This window comes from Callospermophilus lateralis, unplaced genomic scaffold (genome assembly GCF_048772815.1).
Source record: "Callospermophilus lateralis isolate mCalLat2 unplaced genomic scaffold, mCalLat2.hap1 Scaffold_89, whole genome shotgun sequence".
Taxonomy (NCBI): domain Eukaryota; kingdom Metazoa; phylum Chordata; class Mammalia; order Rodentia; family Sciuridae; genus Callospermophilus; species Callospermophilus lateralis.
In genome coordinates this window covers 2,023,266-2,036,998 of record NW_027517018.1, presented here as the reverse complement: position 1 = coordinate 2,036,998, position 13,733 = coordinate 2,023,266, and the positions used below count along the sequence as shown (strand labels likewise).

The 13,733-nt window shown below is 37.7% G+C and overlaps 1 pseudogene; it reads left to right on the top strand.

Annotated features, from left to right (window-relative positions):
• Positions 1-7,545: 7,545 nt before the first annotated feature.
• LOC143390096 (homeodomain-interacting protein kinase 3 pseudogene) lies at positions 7,546-11,246 on the top strand (annotated as a pseudogene).
• Positions 11,247-13,733: the final 2,487 nt, after the last annotated feature.

Sequence of the window (13,733 nt, the reverse complement as noted above, 5' to 3'; positions counted from 1 at the left end):
TATAGGCTTGGCAGAAGTAAGACAGAATCTTACAAGACAATTATAAAATGCTTTTGGCCTGAGTAGGTTTGGCTGGTTTGAACACTGTGCGGTCTTGGGCTGACTTTACTGCTTATTTATGGCATATCCAGTGGGTGAGTCACTCTGGATAACCTTCCTTGGCTTATTGCTCCCATAAATCTGGAGCCCAACACAGGCTACTTCTCTACCTGCTTTCCTCCCCCAAATCCTGCCACAAATTTCTAATTTTCAAAGCAGACCCCTCCCTTCCTCTCCCTGTTCTCCACTTGTCCTAAAATGCTAGCTCATGAGTAAATAGCCAGGCTGGTTGTAGTTGCATTTCTAATTAACCTGTTAGGTTAAGTACATATTTTTACCCTCCTTTTTTCCTATTTTTCTTGTTAAATATACTTCCATCTGTCTTTTATCAAGTGTTTCCACACAATAAATAATGGTAACAAAATTTTGGAGACTTTTTTTTTTGTCTGCCTCAAAGGGAGGCACTGAGATAGTGTGTATGTAACTAAGTGTAAAAGGCAAGGTTGCCTTCAAGACCCTTTGTACTCTCATTACCTCCAATTATCTTTTCCTACTATTTTTATCTTGCTATTTATCACCTCAAACAAGGATTTAAATAGTAGAGTTGAGAAACTTGATTTTAAAAAAATGAAATAATATATTATTTTAAATACTCTGTAGATCACAAACCTACTACTTCTATGCTCTAAGTCACTATATACCTCTCTTGTGTGACACGTGCCTTTGTATTTTAGGAATCCACTGCCCACTCTGCAGGAAAGCACAGGAACTGCCTCCCCCAGCACACACAAACTCACTGTAAATGAACTCACTGCAAATGAACTCACTGCCCACTTTATAAAAGTACAATCTGATTATGTATAGTACATGTACTTAATAATTGTTACTACCATACTGGTTTTCATATCTAACATGTCATGTGCTTTTCATTGTTTCTTGGAGTATACACCTACTTATAAACAATATAAAAGCTTACTGTAAGATGGTATGCTGTGCTCAACACACTGCCTCACACAGCTCATCTTGATTGCATCACGAGCCCACATCAAATGATCTACCCATGCCATCTAGATTTGTGTAAGTACGTGCATGGATGTTTGCACAATGATGAATCACCTAATGTTGCACTTCTCAGAAGACACCCCTGTGTTTAAGCAACACAGTACTATATATTAATAATTTTATTAAAAACAAATAGTCTGACTATACCAATACAAAGGCCTTAAGTGCTCTGCCACTGTAGGCTGCTAGGAGAGTCAAAGAGAAGTGAAGAGCAAATAAATGAAAAGAACACTTCATGCAAGCAGTAGCGAAAAGATATTAGCATCCCATAACATAGCCTTAAAAATAAGAAGTATGTTAGAGATGAAGAAGAATATTTAGTAAGGACAGTAAAATCAATGTTATAGGAAAATATATTTTAACTTTATATGTATCTATTAATGAGGCTTCCAAAAATAAACCTCAGAAATTGGATAAACCAAAAGGAAAAATATACAATCATAAAGGATATTTAATATACCTATCTCCATATGAGGCAAGAAAAGAAAAACAGAAATTTGTTAAAAAGATGGATATCTTGGGGCTGGGGTTGTGGCTCAGTGGTAGAGCACTTGCCTAGCATCTATGAGGCACTGGGTTTGATTCTCAGCACCACATACAAATAAATAAAATAAAAGTCCATTGACAAATAAAAAAAAATAAAAAAAATAGATACCTGGAAAACACTTGACCCAACTGACAAACGCAGAACACTGAAGTCAATAGTGGCAGATTGTATGTTCTTCCAAACTCATAGGTGAACTTACCCACAATGTTAATGAGACCATAGGCTGAGTCATAAACAAGTTTCTAAAGTATTGACACTAGTCAATTAAGTCATTAAGCTAGAATTCAAATGGAATTAAGCTAAGCTTCAATAAAAAAAAATGAATGCTTGGAAATTAAGCTGTTCAGTTCCATTAACCATTGGTCAAGGAAGAAATTAAGATGTAAATTAGAAACATTGTGAACTACATGACAGTGAAAATTCCATATACCCAACTTACAGAATGCAGTTAAGTGAGTACTTAATGAGGATTTTATAGTCTTGAGATATAGTAGGAGAAAAGGACTAAAAAACTGTGATCCAAATATCCATTTCAAAAATCTCAAAATTCTGCAGATTGAACACTAAGAAAATTGAAGAAAGAAAACAATAAAGGGAAGAGTTGAAAATTAATATTGTAGGGGAAAAAGGTATAATGGAGAACATTTGTGAAGTTAAAAGTAGGTACTTCAATTAGACCAAGAGAAGCAATAAATTCTTAGAGAGTCTGAGAAAGAATAAGAGAAGAATAAATCACTGATATTGGGCAATAAGGGAACATTGATATCAACCTGTAGATTTATCCATATCTCTTTCCTCCTTGCTCACTTCCTCCCTCCCTCCCTCCTTCCCATTCTGGCAGGATAAGGAGAACACAGGGCCTTTCTCCTCAAAGGCAAGCACTCTCTCATTGCCCCAGTCCTCAAATAAATCCTTAGAGAGTATCATCAATGATTTTATTCTAATAAATTTGAAAATTCAGAAGAAATGTGCACATAAAAATTATCAAAATTGACACAAATAATTAAAACATATAAGTAATTTTTATATCTTTTCAAGAAATTGAATGTGTAATTTTCCCCACAAAAGACCCTCAAGTTCAGATGGCAGTAAGGGTCAATAATTACAATGATTTAAAAAATAATAGTAACATTATAAAAATTCTAAGGAAGAATAAAGAAAGAGGAAATGCTTCTCAACTTATTTTATGAGACCAATATAATCTTTACAACAGTTTCAAAAGGAGACATTACAAAAAAATGAAATCACAAAAAAATTGCAGGCTAATTTTTATAAATAAACACATGAAACTTCTAAACAAAATACTAGCAAATCTAATAAAATTATATACAAAGTCTAATACTTAACACTGTAGTTGAGTTTATTTTAGGAATGCAAGTTCGATTAAATATTCAAAAATCAACCAATGTGATTCACCACTTTGGAATGAAAGGGAAAAATTACATGTTAATCTCAAATAATGAAATAAAAGCATGATAAAATTCTGCATTTATAAATGTATTGGAATTGGTGAGTGCATCATCCTTCATATCTTCTAAAATCTCTTTGTTGTATTTTGAATGACTTTCTCAGATCTATTTTCCAATTTATTTGCAATTTCTTTAGCAGGATCTGGTCTGCTGTTCCACCCATCTATGTAATCATTTTATTTTAATGACTATCAACATTAAATGACTTGTTCATACTCTTCTGTTTTTCCCTAATGTCTTTTATTATTTCTTTTATTTTTAATACTTTGAATATATTTACTCTCTTTAAGATTAATTTATTATCATTTTGAATGTAAAAAAATTTCCATTTGTGTATTCAATGACTTTTTCTTCAAGGTAGCTTATTCATTTGTGATGTTTGTAATTTTTTATAAGGAATTATAAAAACAGTTGCTAAAATGGCTTATTTAAAAATCAAATTTGACCAAAATCTAGACAAAATAACATGGAAAATAAAAGCATGGAGTGAAATAATTCTAAGGCCTTTGTGATGAAGATAAAGAAAATGGTTAATTTTAGACTTTCTTAAATTTGGTTAAATTAAGTTTTAGTTACAAATTTGAGGGTAACCACCAAAAGAATATAAATAGAATATAATTTCAAATCCACCAAGGGAAAATAAAAAATTTAGAAAATGCAATAAAATCAATAGAAATAAGAAAATGTGAGGGTACATAGTTAATATAAAACATTAAGCTAAGCATATCAGCACACACAGTAGTACATACAGATAAAGTTCATTATCCATAGTTAGTCAGAAAAGATTTAAAGGAAAAAAATCCAGCATTGTAATACCAATGAATGAGATATTTAAACCAAAATCATAACTAAAGGCAGAAAAACAGGGCAAAAGAACTATTAATAAGTATACAATTTAAATAACTGTCTTAGTCATAAGATAGAATACTATACTGCAGCTAAAAGTAAATGATTGCTGTATGTCAATATGTGTACATCTCTACACTCATTGATCTATAGGTCTATTAGCAGAGTTTTTAAAAATAGCATTGAATAAAATGTGCATGAGTATATATCAGTATGGTAACATTTGTATGGTGGTTTAAAAAACACAAGGCAATACTGAATATTGTTCCTGGGTTTGTGAACTTGTAAAAGTTTAAAAATACAGAATTGCCAGATTAACACCAAATTCATGATAGTGTTTGCCTTTATAGAAGGAAAAAGGAAAATAACAGGACGGGACAGAAAACAGAACAGAAAACAAAAATATTTCAACTTCAAAATGTTTTGTGTTTGCAAAAAAAGATAAGAGTGAAGAATATAATAATAAATACTTAACAAAGTAGTAATAATAAACAGTACCAAATATACCTATATTGTGCAAGCAAACACGCACACTATCCCACCTTCAAATGTAAGCAAAGCTGTTCCCAGACAAATCTGATGCTTTAAATATGGTTTTAAATGCCTTACCAATGAACCAGGAAAAATGACAAATCAACTCCCTATGAGTAGCTGGAAACCAAAGCTGTCTTAGTCAGCTGTTTTCACTGCTCTGACTGAAAGACCTGCTCAGAACAACTGTCAAGAAGGAAGAGTTTATTTAGGGGCTCATGATTTCAGAGATCTGAGTCCATACACAGCTGGCTCCATTCCTTGGGGCTTCAGGTGGGGCTGAACATCATGGTGGAAGAGTATGGTACAGGGCAGCAGCTCCCATAAGGATCAGGAAGCAGAGACTCCTCTAACCAGATACAAAATATACACTCCAAAGGCATGCGCCCCAATGCCCACTCCTCCAATCACATCTTCAGGCCTCCAGTTACCACCCAGTTAATCCCGTTGGGATTAGTTCACAGTTTGGGTCAAGCTGTCATTACCCAATCAGTTTTCCTCTGAACCTTCTTGCATTGTCTCACACATGAGCTTTGGGGACACCTCACATACAAACCATCACAAAAGCTAAGGAACACAAAGGAGCAGATGTATAAAAATAGAATTTACAGAATTTAATACTACTACTAATAGTAATTTAATAATTTGCAAAGGAGAGAATAAATAACTCTAAGAGTTAGCAATGGTTAAAATTCATTGACTTCCCTTACCTCAGCCAAATGCCATACTGTACTACAGTTGTATGACCCTTTGGAGGGGTTTAAATTTTGCATGATTTGTAATCTCCAAAATTTTGGTTTGTTTCATTTTTTTAAAATCCACTGACCTAATCTCTGCTCTCCACCTCTAAGCTGGAGGCACTCTTGGTCTTGATGGGACCAAGCCTTGGAAAACTGGCCTGACTCAGTGGAATTGCAGAACCTTTCTCTGGGATTTGGGAAAGCATCATGCTTTCTTTCTCCACAGCATCACACTCACAGAGTCATGCAAGGACAACCTCTGACACACAGATGAGCACAGAAGAGCCATCACTGCAGGTGCAAGATGCTTTCTTTCTTTTACAGAATAATTTATTGTAGTTGGGCACAATAGCTTTATTTATTTATTTTTATGTGGTGCTGAGGATGGAACCCAGGGCCTCACAGGTGCAAGGCAAGTGCTCTACCACTGAGCCACAGCCCCAGTCCACAAGATGCTTTCTTAATGAACTATTGCCTCCTTGCTGGGAACCCGGAGACCTGCTGTGTTTGCCACTTTTTAGTTGTTAGGCAATGTCTGAGGGCACCCAGGGATTCTATTCCATACTTACCCATCTCTGGAGCAGAAAGCAAGTGCTTTAACAGGTGTGTGTGTGTGTGTGTGTGTGTGTGTGTGTGTGTGCGTTTTCTTTGGGGACAGACAGAAGCCAAAGAAACCCCCAAAATTCTAAGTCACAGCTCTTCCTTCACTTATGTAAGGATTACAGAAGCAGGTGCACCGTGTTTGTTTCTTCTGGGTGTGAAATAAGGGCCTCCAAATTTTCATATTAACAATTCATTTATATTTCATTCATAAAACTGCATTGACCAAATCTCTGCTCACCACCCCTGTTTGGAAATGTCCTTCTTTGGCCTTGATGTCAGCCCAGTTAAACTGGGCAAATTAGAACACTTATATAGATTGGGGGCAGTGCGCATATTAGGGAAAATAGTATAGAGGCTCCTGAAAAAATTAAAAGTATAACTATCATGTAACTCCCTCCCAGGTATATATTCCAGTTGTGTGAGATCAGTATATCAAAGAGTTATCTGCATTCTCCTGCTATTTATAGCATTATTCACAATAGCTACAACATGGAATCAAACTAAGTGTCTATCGTTGATGGGTGGATAAAAACATATGGTATATACCTAGTGAAGGGTTACTACTGGAGACTAGGGCAGTGAAAATATCTGGAATTTGTCGGTTGAAGGACACAAGATTTCAGTGAATTAAATTCATGGTAGCTATCACCATGGTGACTATAAGAAAAATATAATGGAGATTTGAAAATTGCTGAGAATAGATTTTAAGTTCACACTACTAAAAAAAAAAAGGATGTGAAGTAATTCACATAATTTAACTTACCTTGATTTAGTCATTCCACTTTGTGTGTACACGTGTATGTGTGTGTATATACACATATACTCACATATGTATAACATCTTGCATACCATAAATATATATTCTTTCTTGTCAGTTAAAAATAAATAAAATGAAACTGATAAAATTCACAAGCAGTCTCTCATCGTCTTGTGGACAGAATGAAAGCTGTTGTCTTGGCTATGCTATAAAATTACTCTCAAAGGCACCCGTGATGAACGTCTATGCCTTGCTATTTGATTCATATTAGCATGTGGATCTACTAAGTGAAGGGTCACAGCTGCATGGTATAGTTGAAGTCTATGGCAAACTGAAATCCTTGTTGGAAACATTCTGAATTCCTAGGAGTCAAAAAGGTCCAACAGGAGGTGGCGGCCGAGATCGGCAGGCGCGGAGGAGGGGCCCGAGGTTGGGGCGGCCGGCAGCAGCTGCCTTGGTGACTACTGCCGGCAGCGCGGCGCCCCGAGACCGAGCTGCGGGCCTCGCTGTCGCCGCCTCTCCGGCTGTCTTCCTTTTCCTCCTCTCGCAGCCCTGGGGACTTCAGGAATGGGGCCCAACCGCCGTGGGCCCCGCATCCTGCGCCATTCGTAGGCCCAGTTGCCGGAGGTCGGCCGGCCGGCTTCTCACTCTCCCTGGCCCCAGTCTAGCTGTTCCCACCCCAGATCCCCGGGAAGGAAGATGAGGGAGACGGGCCCGGCGTTCAGCCAGAGCAGCAGAAGCAGCCGCGGTCGGGGGAGGGTGTTTCGCGGTTTCCTCTCAGCCGCCAGGACAAGATGGCAGCGGCCGCGGAGAGGGGCTGAGCCTGGGCTGGGTGGTGCCGCTTGCTGAAGTGCCTGGCTCCCAGTTCCCGGCCCGGCCCCACGACCCACCCCGGACATGCTCAGGGCTGCGGCCGCCCGAAGAGGGGAGAGCGCGGGCCTCTAGGAAGGTATGGCCTCACAAGTCTTGGTCTACCCACCATATAATTATCAAACTCAGTCAAGTGCCTTTTGTAGTGTGAAGAAACTCAAGGTAGAGCCAAGCAGTTGTGTTTTCCAGGAAAGAAGCTATCCACGGACCTATGTGAATGGTAGAAACTTTGGAAATTCTCATCCTCCCACAAAGGGTAGTGCTTTTCAGTCAAAGATACCATTTAATAGACCCCCGAGGACAGAACTTTTCATTGCAGACTAGTGTTGTTTTAAAAAATACTGCAGGTGCTACAAAGGATATAGCAGCTCAAGCTCAGCAAGCTCGAGCAGAGGCACCTCAGATTGGGGCGTGGCAAAACAGGTTACATTTCCTAGAAGGCCCCCAGCGATGTGGATTGAAGCGCAAGAGTGAGGAGTTGGATAATCACAGCAGCGCAATGCAGATTGTCGATGAATTGTCCATACTTCCTGCAATGTTGCAAACCAACATGGGAAATCCGGTGACAGTTGTGACAACGATCACAGGATCAAAACAGAATTGTACCACTGGAGAAGGTGACTATCAATTAGTACAGCATGAAGTCTTATGCTCCATGAAAAATACGTATGAAGTCCTTGATTTTCTTGGCCAAGGCACTTTTGACCAGGTAGTTAAATGCTGGAAAAGAGGGACAAATGAAATTGTAGCAATTAAAATTTTGAAGAATCACCCTTCTTATGCACGTCAAGGTCAAATAGAAGTGAGCATATTAGCAAGGCTCAGTACTGAAAATGCTGATGAATATAACTTTGTAAGAGCTTATGAATGCTTTCAGCACCATAACCATACTTGCTTAGTCTTTGAGATGCTGGAACAAAATTTGTATGACTTTCTGAAACAAAATAAATTCAGTCCTATGCCACTAAAAGTGATTTGGCCCATTCTTCAACAAGTGGCCACTGCACTGAAAAAATTGAAAAGTCTTGGTTTAATTTATGCTGACCTCAAACCAGAGAATATTATGTTGGTGGATCCTGTTCGGCAGCCATACAAGGTTAAAGTAATAGACTTTGGGTCAGCCAGTCATGTTTCAAAGACTGTTTGTTCAATGTATCTACAATCTCAGTACTACAGAGCTCCAGAGATAATATTGGGGTTGCCATTTTGTGAAGCCATAGACATGTGGTCATTGGGATGTGTGATTGCAGAATTATTCCTTGGATGGCCGCTCTATCTGGGAACCTTGGAGTATGATCAGATTCGATATATTTCTCAGACTCAAGGTTTACCAGGAGAACAGTTATTAAATGTGGGTACGAAGTCCACAAGATTTTTTTGCAGAGAAACAGATATGTCTCATTCTGGTTGGAGATTAAAGACACTGGAAGAACATGAAGCTGAGACAGGAATGAAGTCTAAAGAAGCCAGAAAGTACATATTAAACAGTCTAGATGATATAGCGCATGTGAACATAGTGATAAATTTGGAAGGAAGTGATCTTTTGGCTGAGAAAGCGGATAGAAGAGAATTTGTTAGCCTATTGAAGAAAATGTTGCTGATTGATGCAGATTTAAGAATTACTCCAGTTGAGACGTTGAACCATCCTTTTGTTAATATGAAACATCTTTTAGATTTTCCTCATAGCAACCATGTGAAGTCTTGTTTTCATATTATGGATATTTGTAAGTCCCACCCAAATTCATGTGACCCAAATCATCACAACAAAACTTCACTTTTAAGACCAGTTGCTTCAAGTGGCACTGCTACTCTGACAGCAAATTTTACTAAAATTGGAACATTAAGAAGTCAGGCATTAACCACGTCTGCTCACTCTGTTGTACACCACGGGATAACCCTGCAGGCGGGAACTGCACAGTTTGGTCGTGGTGATGCTTTTCAGCAGACACTGATTATCTGTCCCCCAGCTATTCAAGGTATTCCTGCAGCACAGGGTAAACCCACCAGTTATTCAATAAGGGTGGACAATACAGTTCCACTTGTAACTCAGGCCCCAGCTGTGCAGCCTCTACAGATCCGACCAGGAGTTCTCTCTCAGACATGGTCTGGTAGAACACAGCAGATGCTGGTACCTGCCTGGCAGCAGGTAACACCCATGGCTCCTGCTACTGCTACACTAACTTCTGAGGGTGTGGCTGCTTCACAAAGGCTTGGATACTGGGGGAAAATGATTTCACACAGCAATCATTACAACTCAGTGATGCCACAGCCTCTTCTAACAAATCAGATAACTTTATCAGCCCCTCAGCCAATTAGTGTGGGCATTGCACTTGTTGTCTGGCCTCAGCCTGCCACTACCAAGAAAAATAAACTGTGTCAGAACAGGAGTAATTCATTGCAGAATACCAGTATCCCACATTCAGCATTTATTTCTCCAAAGATAATAAATGGAAAAGATGTTGAGGAAGTAAGTTGTGTAGAAACACAGGACAATCATAACTCAGAAGTAGAGGCAAGAGATTGCTGTGAAGCGTCTGTCAGACAGGACTCTGATTCATCAGTTTCAGAAAAGCAGCGGCAAACCATCATCATCGCCGATTCCCGGAGTCCTGCAGTGAGTGTGATCACTATCAGCAGTGACACTGATGAGGAAGAGACTTCACCAAGACATTCGCTCAGAGAATGTAAAGGTAATCTAGATTGTGAAGCTTGTCAGAGCACTTTGAATATTGATCGGATGTGTTCATTAAGTAGTCCTGATAGTACTCTGAGCACCAGCTCCTCAGGGCAGTCCAGCCCATCCCCTTGCAAGAGACCGAACAGTATGTCAGATGAAGAACAAGAAAGTGGTTGTGATATTGTTGATGGCTCTCCAACATCAGACTCTTCAGGGCATGACAGTCCATTTGCAGAGAGCAGTTTTGTGGAGGACACTCATCAAAACACAGACATGGCAACTTCTGCTGACATAGAAACCAAGCCAGCTGTTTGTACTGTTGTGGTGCCACCAATGGCAATAGAAAATGGATTAAATGCCGATGAGCATATGGCAAACACAGATTCTACATGCCAGCCATTAATAAAAGGACGATCTGCCCCTGGAAGATTAAACCAGGCTTCCACAGTGGGTAATCGTCAGCAAAAATTGACATCAGCATTCCAGCAGCAGCATTTGAACTTGAGCCAAGTTCAACACTTTGGATCTGGGCATCAAGAGTGGAATGGAAATTTTGGGCATCGAAGACAGCAAGCTTATATCCCTACTAGTGTTACCAGTAATCCATTCACTCTTTCTCATGAAAGTTCTAACCATACAGCAGTACATGCCCACCTGGCTGGAAATACGCACCTTGGAGGACAGCCTACTCTGCTTCCATACCCATCGTCAGCTACCCTCAGTAGTGCTGCACCAGTGGCTCACCTCTTAGCCTCTCCATGTACCTCAAGACCTATGTTACAGCATCCAACTTATAATATCTCCCATCCCAGTGGCATAGTTCACCAAGTCCCAGTGGGCATAAATCCCCATCTGTTACCATCCCCAACCATTCATCAGACTCAATACAAACCAATCTTCCCACCACATTCTTACATTGCAGCATCACCTGCATATACTGGATTTCCATTGAGTCCAACAAAACTCAGTCAGTATCCATATATGTGAAAAAAAAAGTATATTGAGGAAGCTCAATGATACAAACATATGATTAAAAATAAAAACATGGTATTTAATAAAAATTAGCCATGGCACAAGAAAATTATTTTTGAATCATGTAGACTTGGGTGCAATTTAAACAACATTGAGCTTTAAAAAATCTCACTTTTAATGTGTTTTGCATATTTGGTATAACTTGTCTTTGGTCATGTTATCTTCTTATGTAGTAACTCTAGACAGGTGACTTATGGGAGCAGAAGTCAAGTTTTGCTCCTGCTATTTTTTATAAAATTGCCTTCTAACTAGTGCAAGACACGTCCACATTTGGGAAGCCATTCTGTGTACAGACTTAGAGCAACAGATGCACATATGTCAGAATTACAGCATACAAGTGAATTGTATTATCTGTGTCTTAGTATATAAATGTTGGGTCACCTAACCTGAGAAATTGAGCTATTGTTCTTTACATTTGCATGTGTCTTTTGCATGGGCAAAACGTTGCCTAGACTTTGCTCTTAATGTTGTTCTAATAATCTCAGGTGCATTGTAAACCGTTCCCACACATAGTGCCTTAAATATTTGAGGTTGTTAATGTTATTACCTATCTATAAATGTTGAGGACTGCAGCACTTAAAATTCAGACCTACTCTTTAGTTTTCTTTTGATAGAGTAGTGTTCATTTTTGGTTTTGTGTGGTATGATTTCAGATAGTAGCTGTTTTTTCCTTATTAAGGGGGCACCATGTTTGCTATAGCTGAATTCTGCTGTCTGATTTTTTCAGAATGATCTAGCTTCAAGAAAAGCAAGCAGTTAGTAGTGCTTAAGAAAAATTGATACAGTATCTAATGGATAGTTGATAACTGTCACAGCACAGCATTTTATATACTGTTAAGTGAAACTGCAATACAATCTAAGTTTATTTTGGAAGTGTTTGCTGTATAATTGGACTTAATAAAATGTTTAGAGGTGCAGTAGGCATGACATTGAGTAGATAATGAAAGAAAATGCAAAATGCTCATTGATTCATGATGTGGTTTCATCTTAGCTTGGACAAACCATGCAGTATTTAATAAATAGTAGCAGAATATTTACTATTGAAGCTTGAAAAGATGTGAGTTCTTTGTGTGCAATTTTCATTTATGCATGTGAGAGGGTTTTTGAGTTTTTTGGTTATTTTTTATAGTATTTTTACATTGTAGTACTTGTTTTGCTTGTTGGTGGTGTTGCTTATTTAATACATTCAGTCAGGGACAGAAATTACATGCTTTTTTTCCTAGGAAGTGTGTCTTGGGTCCCCTCCCCCCCTTTTCCCCCTTGGTGGTGATGGTGGTGATGTTTAAATGAAGTTGCTTTTACAGCACCAAAGACTTAATCATCCATTTCCTATATAAAAGGTAGCTACTTTTTGCATAGACCTCAAGTATATTGTAGTGTAGAGGTGGAATTTAAGGAAAGGTATTAAACTGAGGCTGTGTTTTAGCTTACAGACAAGTAATAAATTGTATCATTTATCTTGAATGTATCATAGATAAGCTGCTATATAACGATTGCCACTTCAGATAGCTGTGAAATTAGGTGATTAACTAGTTGTTATTTAGCCTTCTAATTTCTGTATAAGTCTAATTACATGAAATAGAAGTTGGGGTTTTGATTTTTTTACTTTGCTTTTCTGTTTGAAGTGTCATTGTAACTACTGTATTGTAAATGATGGAAAATAATTGCATATGTTATTTTGGGGTGTGTTATTTGCATCAGTATTTTATCTCTATTAATGTTTGTGTTCATCACTGCATATAAAAAACTTGGATGTATCAATGTAACTTAATTTTTTATTTTCATACTGGCATTGTAGACACTTGAGAAAGCTGTATCTTGCAGGCTTGACTTAACTTTTTTTCCTTAAAAATCTGGAATATAATCTTATAACATTTACTGGAATAAACAGTACGAAGCATTTGAGTGTAAAACTCTCCAAATGTTTTGGATTTACAGCGTTTGTTTAATAAATGAATTGCATACCACTAGGACAGCTCTAGGACAGCATTGATGATAAGCTAATAATGGATAAACTTTTCTTTACTCCATTAATACAAGCAGTGTTTTATTTAATAATCATCAATGAAATAAATGTACCTGAAATTGATTTTAAAAATTACAGTATTAGATCATAAAATAAAAACCAGCAGTACATTTTTAGTCACACTGAAAATGAAGGACTTAATTTTCCCCACAAGTTTCAGTGTTTTTAGTAATCAATTCTATGCATTTTATATATATATATATATATATATATATATATATATATATATATATATATATAATACACTTAAAAAGGAGTAGACTAAGATTAATTTAAAAGATTATTTACAGATGACATGTTTATGGAGTCACTATTTAAGTAAATTTGCTGCCCTCCACAGCCTTCTAATTTAATTTATATGGTCCAGCAGATTACTGGTATCTGCTCACTTCTTAGAAAAGAATCAATGCTGGCAACGGATGTTTCAGAAACACCAAGTGCAAAAGATTGATCATATCTCACAGGTACAAAACCAGTGCAGTTTTCTTTTTGTTCAGGGCTGTGTTTGCTACCCTGAAATGGTGTATATTCTGT